Consider the following 14,569-nt stretch of genomic DNA (forward strand, 5'->3'; position numbering starts at 1 on the left):
TGAGATGTATGGTTGTGAAGCTGCAGGAGTCACCCACAATTGCAGATTTTTCTGGCCTGCTATAAATCTGCAGACGCCACCGAAGACACCGAAAACTAATATATGGACGTGGCCGCAGGGGCGGCGTTTTCCTCCTGTTCTGGCGCTGGCTCTGGCTCTGGTTCGGATTTTGGCTGCGATGCCCTGCCAGAGAAAATGTTTAAAATTCATAACTTTCACGCCACTTGCTGCGGATGAGGATGCGGAGGCGGAGGCAGCACTGCACAGCTGGCGGGCCGTTCTGGCTGCTGTTTTGAATGCCGCTTGCCACTGAGTCAGCCAGCGGGTGGCCACTGCAGTTGCATAAAAGACAGAAGCGGAAGCTCCTGCCTTACCAGCTTTATGTCCATGTCCTTAAGTCGCCGCTTAAAGCCCCGGTATATACAGCGAAATGGAACTACAGGGGGACTTCTATTAATAGGAACGAACTCGGAGCAGGATAATATTCCTCTATAGAAATCTTCGATTCGGTAAGCTTTTAATTAATTAAAAAGTTATTCCCTTTTTATCAGATGTTCTTTTACCATTTATTTTTATTATTCTTCTTAATCTTTCAACATTTCCAGTGCCTTCAAACCTCAAGCTAATTTAAAAGAGAAGCTTGACTGTCTGAAAATGCTGCTTTGCCGGGGACATGTGCGTGGATAATTAGAACTGCGCCACAGTTGGCTGCACATTGGAATCGGAGACGAAGTCGAAGTCGAAGTCCCACCTTCTTTCTGTCGTGTGTGTGTGTGGGTGAGTGTGCGAGGATATTTTCAATTTACTTGGTGCCATGCCAGGGATTTATCAACAGATGAAGGCAATTGTTACGCAAAGGCCCGAAATGCGGCGCGATGAGCCGGCCTAATAAATTGCACCAGAGCTAAAATGCTTTGCTCGCTTTTAAATTTTATGGCCCGTAAGAAGGCCGGAGCCGGTGCCGGAGCCACCGCTGACGCCCACTGGAGCCACCCGTAACCACCCCTAATTTTGGGTTTAAGCACGTCTAGAGGTCGGGAGAGAGAGCCCCGAAGCCATGCCATGCCATGTGGAGTGGGGATTCCATTTGCCTAAGCTGGCTATTCATTCCCAGGATATTCTAAACAAGCAACAGAGAGCTGCCCGAGCTGCTGGGGCCTTGTGTCCCCGGGCCCAGGATGAACTTATTGAACAATTAGATGGTTCACTTATTTTAGATAAATCTATGAACTAGATGGATCCCGGGGCCTCACGGCGGTGAATGTTTGCCTACAAATAAGCCACTAACTGACTCAACAACAGGCAGGCGGACGGGCAAGGAAGCAGCCCCTCGGCAAGCAACAGTTCCTTCAATCGTTCATTCTCGTTTCGTTGATGGGTGAACCAGGGATCCTCTGGCTCTTTGGCTGGTCACAAGTGCAGAAGCCCCAAGCGCCGACTGCCAATTTGTGAGCAATGAATGCAGCAGCTCAGCTCAGGAAACTACAATACATAACCATGGAATTAGTTATAGTCCTTGCTGGTCGCCCTGGCCTTCATTTTCTGCGCTGAGGACACAAAGGGCACAAGAACCCACCCTCCTCCAGGAAGCCAAGCAGACACTGCCTGGGGCAGACCAACAGCATAACTAATCCGAATATTTTGGCTCCCCTCCCGAAAAATGGAATGCTATTGCCCAAGTAGAAGCTACTTGTCGTACCTTGGGTATTTTTTGGTTGGGGGTTAGAGAGGGTATATCGCATTCGGGGAAAATGTCCAAAGAGGTGTCACGGTCGCCAATAATATATGCAGAAATTATACATTTTAATGGAGCAACTTAATGGGAATAAATTGCGTAGACTTGGGAAGCAGAGTTTGTTTTATTCTTGATACACATTAAAGTTTTTTTTAAAGAGTCAAAAATATACATATTATATAAATTAATTTTAAATAAGCAACAATATAAAACAAAGAACCTTGAACTAGAAATTGGTTTTCCCAAAGCACCCTTTTCTCTTACATCTTTCTACTCATGTTACCTAGCTTTTTATACTATATCAATGTCTGAAATACTGGGCATACCTTATTCGTAATACCTGATCCTAGGATTCTCACTTGGCTATTACCAGGATGGCGAAAGGAAGCTGGCAATAGATGGTTGTAGTCAGGGAAAAGGTCGCGTTAAGCGGAATGTTTTAGGTTCAGCGCAGCACTTATGACATTACATTTTACGAGCCCATCTGTGTGTGCGAGAGTGTGTGTCGTAGCTGCGTGTGTATACGTGTGTGTTCTCTATTAATTTGCCATAGCATCCCCGAAGAACCCCAGCCTTAAGATACCCCCAACTACCAACGATTGTCCTGACGGGGAAAGATTTGTGAAAGCGCCACGTAATTGACTTTGACTTTCACTACGGCCCTTCAGCTCGTTTGCTTAAAATTATCATTGGGTTTTTGCTGGGAAAACTAGGATTTCCATTGTGTACACATATACTTATGCCGATTTCCTATTAGATGCGTAACTTTTGGTCCGCAACACAACAAAACAGAAAAAAAATAAATAAAAAGGGTGGCGTCAACATTTTTTGCTTGTTTTTATTGCTGCCAGCAACATCAACAACAAGGACAATAACAACAGCCGAACTGGCAAATGTCCCACTTGTTACCACCCCCACCCAGTAAAGAAAAAAGAAAAATACAAGAAGAAAATATAAGAAAAGTGGGCGGGGCTGAGAGACATAGGCGATAGGGAAAATCGGGCCATAACTTTTGTTTTGCTACGTACATAAAATGGCGCCAAGCAACCTATATAGGCCAGACATCTTTGAGCGGAACAGAAACCAACGAGAAAAATGGATGCACCGAGAGGAAAATCAAGTAGTTTTTCCTTAAATTTATTATTAAGGGTTTTAGCAGGTTGATTAGTAGTAGATTAAGTTCTCTTCCTTGTATTGAGTGAAGGTATGCAATTGAGTTGAGAATCATTTATTTGAAAATCATTCATTCATATTTGTTCCAATAATCGATTTATAATAAAGTAAAAGCTTAGGATTAATCAATTAAATTGCATTTAATAAATCCCAACATTTTCTTATCCCCATAACCATTTCCAGGATTTTTTCCAAGTGCATCCGTTTAAGGATGAGACGCAGGAGCACATAAAGTCAAGTGAAACTACTGGCAATAGCAATTGAAATCAAAAACGTGCCATCAACGGCTGGCCATTGCTGTTGCTGTTGCTGCTGCTCCTGCTACTGCTATTTGTATTGCTGGCGTTGTTATTGTTGTTGAAAGGATCTCTCCCCTGCATCAGGAGTCGTAGTCGTCGTCGGCCATTATGTAAATTGCGGCAAGGCCAAGGGGGCCTGGGTGGATTTTCGGGTGTCGTTGCCACTCCTATGGATGTCCAACTGCCACTGGTGGTGCTGCTGCTGCTGCTGATGCTGCGGCGACTGCTGCGGTTGACCAGCAACCGCATCATTAACGCTTTGGACAGGCATTAGAGGAACGCAATGACAACTGGCTGAGGTCTCAGGCTGTGCGTCCGAAATATGAACTAAAGTGATTTTCAAATATGCCACACAAAACCACACAGAAAGAAAAAGTTGCTGAATATTTGAGATACTTTTGAATGGGAGAAATAAGCAGAAGGCAACTGGCAACATGCGAAACTACAGCATGGATTTGAATTGAATATGCAACTAACTCACAAATTATTATTTAAATTTGGGAAAGACATCATATTTGGTTCCGTGCAGGCACTTTAGCTATGGCCATTGTTGCTGCCTCTCACTATTGTTGCTGCTTCTGTTTCTGTTGCTGCTGCTGTGCTCTTAGTGTTGCTGCTGCTGCTGCTGCTGCTGCTGCTGCTGCTACTGTGCCTCGTGCCAGATTAAAAGCTGTCACAGACCAAACAAAGGCAACCGCAGCGGCAACACAAAGGATAAGCAACAACATCAGGAGCAGTTGTGTTATTGTCCTCTCCTTGGATTTGCAATGTATGCCGATTTATAATCAATCAATGTCAGCGCAAAATTCGAAATGGGTGGTGACGCCTATGGCACTGCTCAAAAAAGAGCCTGTCAAAACAAGAGGGAAAGTGTGCCGGAAATCGAGGAAAACACGTCGAAAAACTAGGAAAATTCTAGATAGGATCTATAAGAATTTAAGATAATCAAAGCCTAAGTAACTCGGAACTCTTATAACGAAATATACTTGTAATTCCTTGAATTTGCATTCCCCTTTCCCATGCCAAATCTTCATAAATACCTTTCGGTAATATTAAGAGATCCTTTTACTTTACTGTGCTATTTTTATGAATTTTTACCCCCAGTGTATTTACTTGCCAGCCTCTTTTTCACTCGCTCCTTCGGGCGACTACGTGGAACGTATGCTGAAAAAAGCCTTCATTAGGCCCATAGACGTCACGACAGGACCTCGCTCGCATAGGGCCAAAGGCGCGTTATTTATAGTGCGTGTCCTATTAATGCATAATCGACGTCAATCTTGGCATATTAAAGGACTAACGCGGCCTAAGTCGTCGCTTCTTATCCTTGGGCTATCTTCTTATATATTTTCCCTAACTCACCCCTCGTCACGTTTTTTGGCGATTTTAAACCAAAGATAGATGGCCAAAGATATTTTTTGGCAGCCACCGGGCGACTGTTTGTTGCCTCAGAAAATCCTTTTCGGCACGGTTCTCGGTATACCAATGGTATGGTCTTTGGTTAATAGACCGAAATGCGTGTCAAATTCGCCGGCGAATTGATGAACTCCGAAAAAGGGTCCGTTTTTAGCCATTAAATGCATTAGCGGAGATAAGGAAAGTATTTATGGATTTAATAAAGCGGCCCGGTGGATGGGTCCTTTGGTCCTTTTGGTCGCCTTAAAGATATTTGAGAAGGTGAAAGTGTAACTATGTTTGGCATTTCAAACATACGTTTTGCATGTTATTTTTAAATGGGGTTAAGTGAGAGGATTCAAATATTTAAAATGCCTTTAAGAACTCTGTTAAAAATGCTTACAGACTATGTATATGAATAGTATACATACATTGTATATGATTTGAAACATATCAAAACATTTAATGTTTATAGTTTTCTTTCCTATAATCCATAGTTTAATATTGTAAAGTTTTTCCTATAATTAAAAATAAAACACACCAAATATCCTCTACACTCTCCAGTAGTAAGTGTTGTAACTTTATCTAGATCTCACTTTATAGCATACTTATCAGATTTTTCATTAAAAAAGCCTTCCTCGAAATCCCCGCCCTTTTGGCTGTCAAATCCCGGCCACATTCCTTGCCTTCTCAGAACAACTGCCAGGAATTCACCTCGGGTCAATTATTTCACTTATTTAGCAGGCTTTAAAATTTTCGCCACAAATCCACGCCTCCTTCGGAGTCTCGGATGTTTAATGACCAAGAGACATTGTGACAGCGTTGACAGTTCGCGCAGGGAAATGGTGGAAAAGTGGAGGTAAAATTCAAATTCAGAGATTCAGTGCGCATTAGAGGGAAGTAAGTCGCGGGCATAAAAAGCCAAGTTGTAATTTGAGTAATTAAAATTTGACACGATAATCGAATCGCACGAGATACGGCCGGAGCAGGTAGTCAGTTGTAGATCCGCCAGAATCCTGGGGGATGCGGAACCTGGATCCTGGCACGGAATCGTCGCGTCGCCAGCCCTTTCGCCTAGATTACAACTTGAGCGTCCTTAATGCCCGCACTTTATGTATATTTGTATATAATTCCCTGGCTGGTGTATGCGTATATATAGGTCCTGGCAGTCAATGTCAAACCGCAGACTATTAAATACACACGCAGGCACGCGAAAGTGCTGAAAAACAAAGCCAGAGCAAGCCCCAGAGATGAGGAGATGACACACGGTGGAAAATATATATATTAATTCATTTTGAAATTTAAATTGAACAATTAAGTTGGAATATTAATTGATTCGGGAGACATATCGGGGAATATATTATTTTTACAAGTTAGTGGTGGTTTTAGTCAAACAAAAAAGATTATGAAAGATGTTGCTGAAGTTGTTTTGAATTAAAATGAGCTAAGACCCTTGATTTTTTTCGGCAAGGGTATAAAAACTTTAGGTTTCCTGATAGATCCCTTTCTTGTTCTCCCTTTCTTTTTAATATTGTGATTGTAATACTCTATACTCGTAAATTTATGTACAATAAAATAAAAAGTTTTAATACTCTAAGAGGAAGCTGTAGGTGTTTCTTTAATTACGTTAAAACTCCCTAGCATTTCGAGTTTAATTCCTCCATTTTAATTCCTTTTTCTATTATAATACAAATTTTTCTCTCAGTGCCCTAATGCCAGCGATGACGATGTCTATGAGATGGAGAGATGGAGCTCTAGCTCTGGCGGCGACGGCAGCTTCCATAATTCGCCTGACGACTCCGGGATTCGTGGGGAGTAAAAGCCATTAAAGTAACAACCAGGCACAGCACGTTTTTACGGCGACAAAAGAAGGTTCCTCAGGATGGCTAGAATGGGTGTGTTTCCAGGAGGAGGGTTAAGGATTGTATGTGGAAAGGGGAGTGGGCTTCAGACTCAATCGTAAGCGCAGCAGTCAGCGTCATAAACGACGGCGTTGGCATTTAGAAAGCGCAGATATTCCTGTCAAAACGATAAGCGCGCCGCCTTCCAGAGTTTAACAAAAAAAAAATAAAAGACTGAGAAGAAAAAACAATAGGTTCGAGGCAGGATTTGCACGAAGGACCAAGGACGAGGAAGGCAATCCCTGGTAGCAGCATTTTTATGCCAAGTGCGATGGCAGCGACAGCGGCAGCGGCATCGTCTTTAAACGTTTTGCGGCTGAATATCCACCGGCATTGTCATTTATGTATCTATTCCGAGGGCTGATTGTGAGTCCTTCTTGCATCGGTTAAATGCCTTACGGTAATTTCATTCACTTACGCGCACATAACTTGCAGAACTCACGTATTCCCATTCGGATTCGCATTCGCATTCGCACTTGCCTCCTGCCACCTTGCTCCTGCCACCTTGCTCCTGCCACCTTGCTCCTGCCCCCTGTTGGTTGGATGTGGGGCAAAAAGTTATGGGCCACAAACAGGAGGCTTGGGAGCAGGTAGATGGGGGCAAGGAGATGGAGCAATGAGATCCTGGCAAAGGTGCGTAATGACATTCATGTGATAAGCACACGCACACGCCCCCAGGTGGAGTAAGTGGTTGGGGATTTCCATCCCAGGGATTCTGCAGCTAATGAGGCAAATTCCCCAATCCAAAAACCGAGAGGGAGAGAGAAGAGAGCAAACCCAATCCCCTAGCAAATATGTACATAAATCTTTGGCGGCCCTCTGGAAAATAAAATAGAAAACGGTAGCAGTTGTTGGCCAATAGCTGGCCGCAAGAAATATGGATTGCTGCCTAATCACCGAAAGCGAGCCCAAGGAATGGGACAACTCCTCCTAAGTCGCGCAAATCCCAAAATATTTCACAACTTTATCCCCTTAGGTGGGATTTTTTGCGGCCAAATAAAACCAAAAAAAAAATAAAAAAAATAATATATATATATACGAAATCGTTAAGAAAACCAAGAAAACAACGGAGCAAACGAGCATCAGTGGCACGTTAATCAAAATGCTGGCGGGTAGCCGGGGGGCTCGGGAATGGTTCCTGGCCGCCAGATATGGCCATCTTGCCGTAATACAGGATAGGTAGATCCTGTACTTGTGGCAGGCATCGAAGAGCCGGGCGAGAATTTTAATGGCTCAATAAAAATGCCATTTGCGCAGCGCTGTCCTGGCCCGCAGAAAGTTGGCTTTAAAGGCAATCGGCCAAGCTCCAAGCTCCCAAAAACCATCCACAGCCACAGCCGCCAAAGCGATTCGAAAACAAAAGCCAAACAAGGCTTAACACATTTCCCCAAAATGTTTATCTAATCAGCGCAAAGTATCCTGACACCTGAGTAGAGCCAGCCAGGACATCAGCACTACAAAAAAATACTTGTGTTGTATTTAAAATTGAGGGAAAAATATATAAGGGACAAAAAAATATACTAACTACGGGAAGTCGAAGTTGCAGTTTTTAATTTGATTATAGAATTAAATCGGGAATCAATCATACAATATTGGCATTCTTTGAAACAATATTTATGAAGATTTTTTTAAGACAAAATCATAGTTTAAAAACCTCATAACTTGGTCTAAAAAGCATTTATTTGAATTCGGAAAGCATTCCTTTGATAGTTTTAATTTTAACGATGTCTTTGTCTTTTGTCTTTTTTTTTTAATTTTCGAAAAAAAATTTTAAAATTTATGTTTCGAGCAGAGATGGCTAGATCAATTTTGCTGTTCATGCTGATCAAGAATATATATGAAATATAGGGTCGGAAATTATTGCTTCGCAGTATTTCAAGCTTCTGACTAAACTTCAAATCTCAGGTTTTTCATAGATTTGTTACAGATTTCATAGTTGCCCAAAAGTCGCAGGATATTTCTCTCCGTGTTTTGCAGAAGATCCAGGACTTTCGCCAGGAGGCAGCTGTCAGGGCATTAATCTGCAATTGCCAAAGATTTCCGCCTTCCAATCGAATCAAATGTAAATCAGGGGGACTGAGAGGGAAATGGGAAAAATCGGTGGAGGGAGGCAGATGGTTTTCCATTTCCATTTTCCGCCGAACTAGTTGCACATCTCTGCCGCCCTCACACGTATTTATTTCTTCTGGGGCTTTTTTTTGTTGTGTGTTCTCCTCATCCGAGGAGGAGGATTTATTTTCGCCACCCATTTTGTTTGTGGTGCGCTTTATCAAACAGAAAATTTAAAAAACAAATAACAACGGCTGAAAAACAGCGGCTACAGAGCCGCAAACAGTAACAACAACAGACTGCCATTAATTTTTTATTGGTTCTCCGAAATCCGATTCGTTGCCTTTTACAAAGATTTCTCAAACATTTAAAAGTGCGAAAAGATCAAAGCGAATTCCAACTTATTGTCTCCCATCCCGCACATCGCCCCCATTTCGTGGCTTAACAAGAGAAGAAATCTATAAATTCCGGTTGAGATTTCTTGAGGAGAGCGAAAAATACATACCAATGTCCGACTCTTTAGTTCCAGTTCCACCGATGATGATGTGGCGTATTTGCTTGTAAACATTTGACGAGCTCTCGGGTTTTCCCCCCAAACAGAAACAACAATAAGTGAAAATACCACCCACCCACCAGCACAACTCCCGGGAAATCTTCAGTTTTCCAAAACACCAATTAAAGTTAAAATGTAGAACATAAAAACAAGGCATTGTGATATATGTATATTGTTGTTGCTGGAAGAAAGGAGTTTGTATTTCATTTTATTTTAAAGATTTTTATAAGATAAGGATAAGATTTGAAATTTATTTATTTAATATAGATCTTAAATGTTTCACAATTTTTTTGACAAATTAAAATTTAAAAATCTCATAACTAAGTCAAAAAATTAAATAATTTTAATTTGGAAAGCTTTCCTATGAAATTATAATACCCTGGAAGGGTATAAAAATCCGGTAAATCTTTGTTTATGACAATCCCAGGACAAAGGCAAGGTAACTAAAGTTTCCCTGATGATGTGCCATATTTGTTGGTAAACATGCAAGGAGTTCAGTGTTTCCATACACACACAGACACACACCACTCCCAGCGGCGAGTAGAGCACCCACAACTCGCAGATTCTGTCGGCCAGGCCAAAACTCGGCCATGGAAAATTAAATCAGGCTCCTTTTGCCGGATCTACTGGTTTGTGTTCTGTGCTCTGTGCACTGTTCGGTTCGGTTTTTGGTTCCGTTCCGTTCAAACTGATATTTTGCTGGCTCTGCCAAACCGCATATCAAACTGTCGACCATTTACCATGGGATCTACAACGAGGTGCGGCCCGTGCCAAGTGGTTTTTGGCTGCCGTTGTTTTCATAACATTCAGAAAGGGGAGTCCCCCTTGCATGCACGTACTCCCAGAGCACACAGTACTACTCGTACTCCTCCAATACTCCCCTATATGTTTGTATGTATATATATTCCCCCATTCCAAACCGAAAATCCCAGACTCGGGCAACTTTTGACGCCACTCTGTCTGCCGCGCCACGCCTTGACGGCCTGCATTCGGATAAAAAATATTCATACGTAGATGCCCTTTTTATTATGCACTCTTCGCCAGCGGGTGCGAACAGTTTTGCGGTGAACTCTGGCCTTTTCTCCTCCCTCCAATTCCTTAGCTGCAAAGTCAGGGAGAAAAACCTGCCACCAAAATGGGGGTCAATAATAACTATCTGAGCGAAAAGGTCGCTCACAATTTGTAAAACTTTTGGCTGCAGGGTATTATCAGAAAAGTTGTTAATCATAAATTTGTAAGAGAAAGTTCGTATAGAATTTAGAAATTATGATAATAGTGAAATCTTTAGTAGTTGACATAAATTATTATACTGAAGTTGCAGCTACAAATTTGACTTACATTAAGACTTTAAGATTTTAAATCTATATAGAAATGTTATGCCATTTTTATATCCCTTTTTATTATTTATTTATTTTTGTTAATCAGACTACTGTAATATTTATTTAAGGATATTTATATTTTTCCTAAGCAAACTGCATTTAATTTAAGTTAAATTACAAAATCTACTCTTATATTAAATGGCTTCCGGTTCCTTTCCTGTGACAAAATTTGTATAGCATACTTTTCAGCCAGTATTGCAGGAATTTCAAATTTTACAATTGTTTTCAGCACTACTCCAAGAAATTTTAATATTTTGCATATTATCTCATTTCCAAGCCTCTTGTTTCATCCCCCTCAAGAAAGTGAAAACAATACTTGGTGAAATGGTGAAAGCGGCGACATGAAAGTTGTATGGATAAAGCCCAAGTCTTATCAGTTTAGGCCAAGTTTTGCCACCAAAATTGAATTTTAGCAAAAGGGGGGAGTTTTGAAACGTAGTTAGTAAGTCAGTGGTCCCTCGATCTCTCGCCTGGAGGGTATAGGAACTTCGATGTGGCAACAAGTGCTGCCGCGTTCTTGTTATATCGTCACTTCCAGGGAGAGATTCCGGGTGATTCCGGGGATTTTTGGGATGAGGTAAAGGGTGGTGGTGGTGGTGGTGTAGCTCCGGTTGTTTACACGTGCCTTTGTTGCGCCGCTGACGATGCGTGTGTTCCGGAATATGGAATATGGATGGGTGTACCCGCGCACCGCATGAAGTTTTGCGTGCTCTTGTATTTACACACAAACATACACAAACAGCAGCCGATTGCCAAGTGCAGCAGCAGCAGCAGTAGCAGCAACAGAGAATTTTCCATCCCCATCATAGAAAAACCACCGAGACCCCCCGTCCCCTCGATGCCTGACTTTCCCATGAAAAATAAACAAGAGTTGGCTCCGACAGTCGCCAAGATGTCTGCGATGGTAGCTGGCTTTTTGCTGTTGCTCTGCCTCACCTGCTGGCCCTGCTGCCCCAAAGGTGCAGGGTATAGCAGATACACTGAAATAATTATTCCAAGGTCATTACAATTAAACGAGATAATAGATTTTAATACCTTAGGCTACATATATTTATATTTATAGTCCTCTGCGCTTCCCATCTCCTTCCTGCTACCTTAATGCCAATCAATTTCAATCATTTAATATGGAAAACTGAAGAATATATATAGTTTCCCACAGTGCAAGGTCCATGGGGAGGTGTCAGGATGTTGCCACTGCCTGTATTTTAATAATGCATCGAAATGAAAGTGGCTGTCAACTGGAGATTTGACAGCTGCTTTAGTCGGCGACAAGGATCGATGATGGAATGGAAGTGGAAGTGGAAGTGGAAATGGAAGCCGAAGTGGATATAGATGTGGATGTTGAAGGCAGGACGCTAGGGGCATGGTAAGTAAGGTGGCATGTCAGGTGCGTAGACAGACTTGCCACAGATTATTTCACTTACCGCTCCGGAATAATGGCAGATAATTAGATGGGCCAATGAGGCCGGGGGAATTGCAGGAGTTCCGAGTTCGAATCGCCGGCTCATTAGCACATGGCACTCGCAGCAGTCTCTCTCATACCATTTCCCCCCATTTCCCATTCCCCAATCCTAATCCCAATCCCCGTGGTAGCCCCCACTTACTCATAAATGCCATAGATCTTTTGGGGGCCACCAGCTGGCCCACTTGATGGCATAAACAGATTGCAGGGGCTCGCTTTGAAGTGCAAATTACCCGCGGGGTCAACTCAACCCCAGCACGGAGGCTGTGAAAATGCCTGGAAGAGAGCTGATGGGGTTTTTGGTTATTTTTCTAGGCACTTGAAGAAATCTGGAAACTGAAATAAAGAAATTTCTTAAAATATTATATAGCTATATAGCAACATAATCGAAAAATATCTTAAAGAAATGTTGGATCAATTTTAAAAGGAGGCCTTTATAATTTCAGTCAAATGATCTAAACTTAAAAGGATTAACTAGGATTAAGCTCAGCTAATTTTTAAAATATATATTTCCAGTTTATTAACATATGTAGTTTAATATATTTTTCCAAGTGATAATACTCGAGCGTAATACATCTTGGAAATCGGTTTAATGGGCCGCGGCCACTTGAGAGGCTTTTGAAGCTGTTGCTATTTTAATGTGGTCGATATTCTAAATTTAAACAAATAAACAAACATACGGCTGCCGCTGCTGCTGCTGATTGTTGAAAGTTTATTGTTTTTAAACCTGTGCAGCCAAACTGTTTGATATTCCTTTCCGCCGGTGAGTACCCGATAATTTGGCACTTAAAACGTGCGAAATTCATTCACATTTTCGCTTGATTCATTCGGCCAGGAAAGCAATCAATGTGAGTGCTTGGTTTATGTTTTTCTCTATTTTTCCGTATTTTTTTCGGTTCATTCCAATACATCCGCCCCAAGCTCCTTTTTCCCTTCCTCCATGCTCCGATAAAACTTTTCTTGCGGCTGGAAATCAATATGAGCAATACGAAATAATAATCTATGAGAGATTCCCGTGGATTGGCGGCGGCCATTTCGATTTGTGTATAGATTGCTCTTTTTGAAGATGCTGCGATGCCGGAGTTATCACTCAATTTATAGGTTTTTCAAGTGCAAATGAGGTGCTGTCAGAGGGAAAGTACTGCAAATGATTCAAGTTTCAAGTGGATTAAAGTCTTGGGGAATACTTTAAAATTTAAGAAATCACTGTTGTTATGGCATCATTTGATTAAATTATCTTCTCATTTTTGTTGGGAAATTTAAAGATTACTTTATTTTTTGTTGTATTTTTTACGGATTCAGTTCATTTTCCTTTAACTTCGTGAACTTTTCTAGACCGCAAAAAGTTTGCCAAAGACACAAATCAATTGCCAGTTGCCAACAAATTCAATGGCTAAATAAATTATGGTTCTCGCTTACCGCCATCGACTTTAAACCTGCCATTAATTAACACCAACCCTTTGTTGGCCAAGGAGTTGGCTGCTGGCTGCTGGCATCGAAATGGTCGTGATTACCCGACTGGCCAACACCTGTTAACAACAAATAACTGAAGGCGAGAAGAAACTCTGTCCCGCCGTCACAGGTCAACAACCACTTTATTGCTCACGCATTTCATTTGTTCCACAGAACGGAACAGAATCGTTCAGAACCGAGATCTTCTGGCGTTCCGAAAGCCATCATCATCGGTGGATGAGAGGAGATGCACTGTGAAAAAATATGAATATGAAATACATTACCATAAAACATTGATTTATGAAAAACTGAATATGAAAGAGAAAGTAAACAGACACTTAAACTATTTATTCATCCTTCTACCTTTTCTGCATTTTCTCATTATTACAATGTATATAGTTTTAATTGTAAATATAATTCATACTTTTAAGACATTCCATTTTATGTTTCTTATAGAATAAATTCACTTGCAGTAGAAAAATAATTATTATTTAGCGTTTAAGTTTATCTTTAACATAGTTTCCAGAGAGAGCTCCTTTTTTCTCTACTACCTTTAACTTCCTACATAACTTATAAAGTAAGATATAACTTTCTCCCAGTGTGATCTGTGTAGTCCACGGATGTGCCCCGCAACTAGTGTCAAGAATCGCATAAATTTCCGATTCCGGGACGCTGCTCCACGGAATCCCAGCATCCAGCATCCGCCGCGTTCGTTTGGAGCCAAAGTGTGCCATTTAATGGCCGGCAAAGGTCACGTTCACACCGCCGTAATGGCTAATGGGCGACCGGTCTGACAATTCAGGTAATGTGGATAATTTGCTGTCAATGATGTGTAACGAAGGGGAGCAGCTCTGCGGTCCTTGTATTTGTTGTCAAACAACAGCACGCTCATAATAGTCCCATAGTCCGTGGTCCGGACACTCTGCTGCATTTTACGGCGCCTATAAATAGGCTCTACTAGATGTTAATGCCTCCGATGATGGGAGCATAATAATGTGCCACCGCCGCCATGGGGTCGGGGCACCCCATCGAATTTTGACAAATCACTGGGCTGTTGAGCACAGGCCACAAATCCCAGGCCTGATCGATGATTTGTTGTCTTTGATCTCTGTCGAGGAGAGAGCGAGTGTCGAGTGATTAAATCAAATTTTGACAAGGTGCCGACTGGCAGTGC

Source organism: Drosophila serrata, unplaced genomic scaffold (assembly GCF_035046125.1).
Source record: "Drosophila serrata isolate PLE 108 unplaced genomic scaffold, ASM3504612v1 contig_273, whole genome shotgun sequence".
Classification (NCBI taxonomy): Eukaryota; Metazoa; Arthropoda; class Insecta; order Diptera; family Drosophilidae; genus Drosophila; species Drosophila serrata.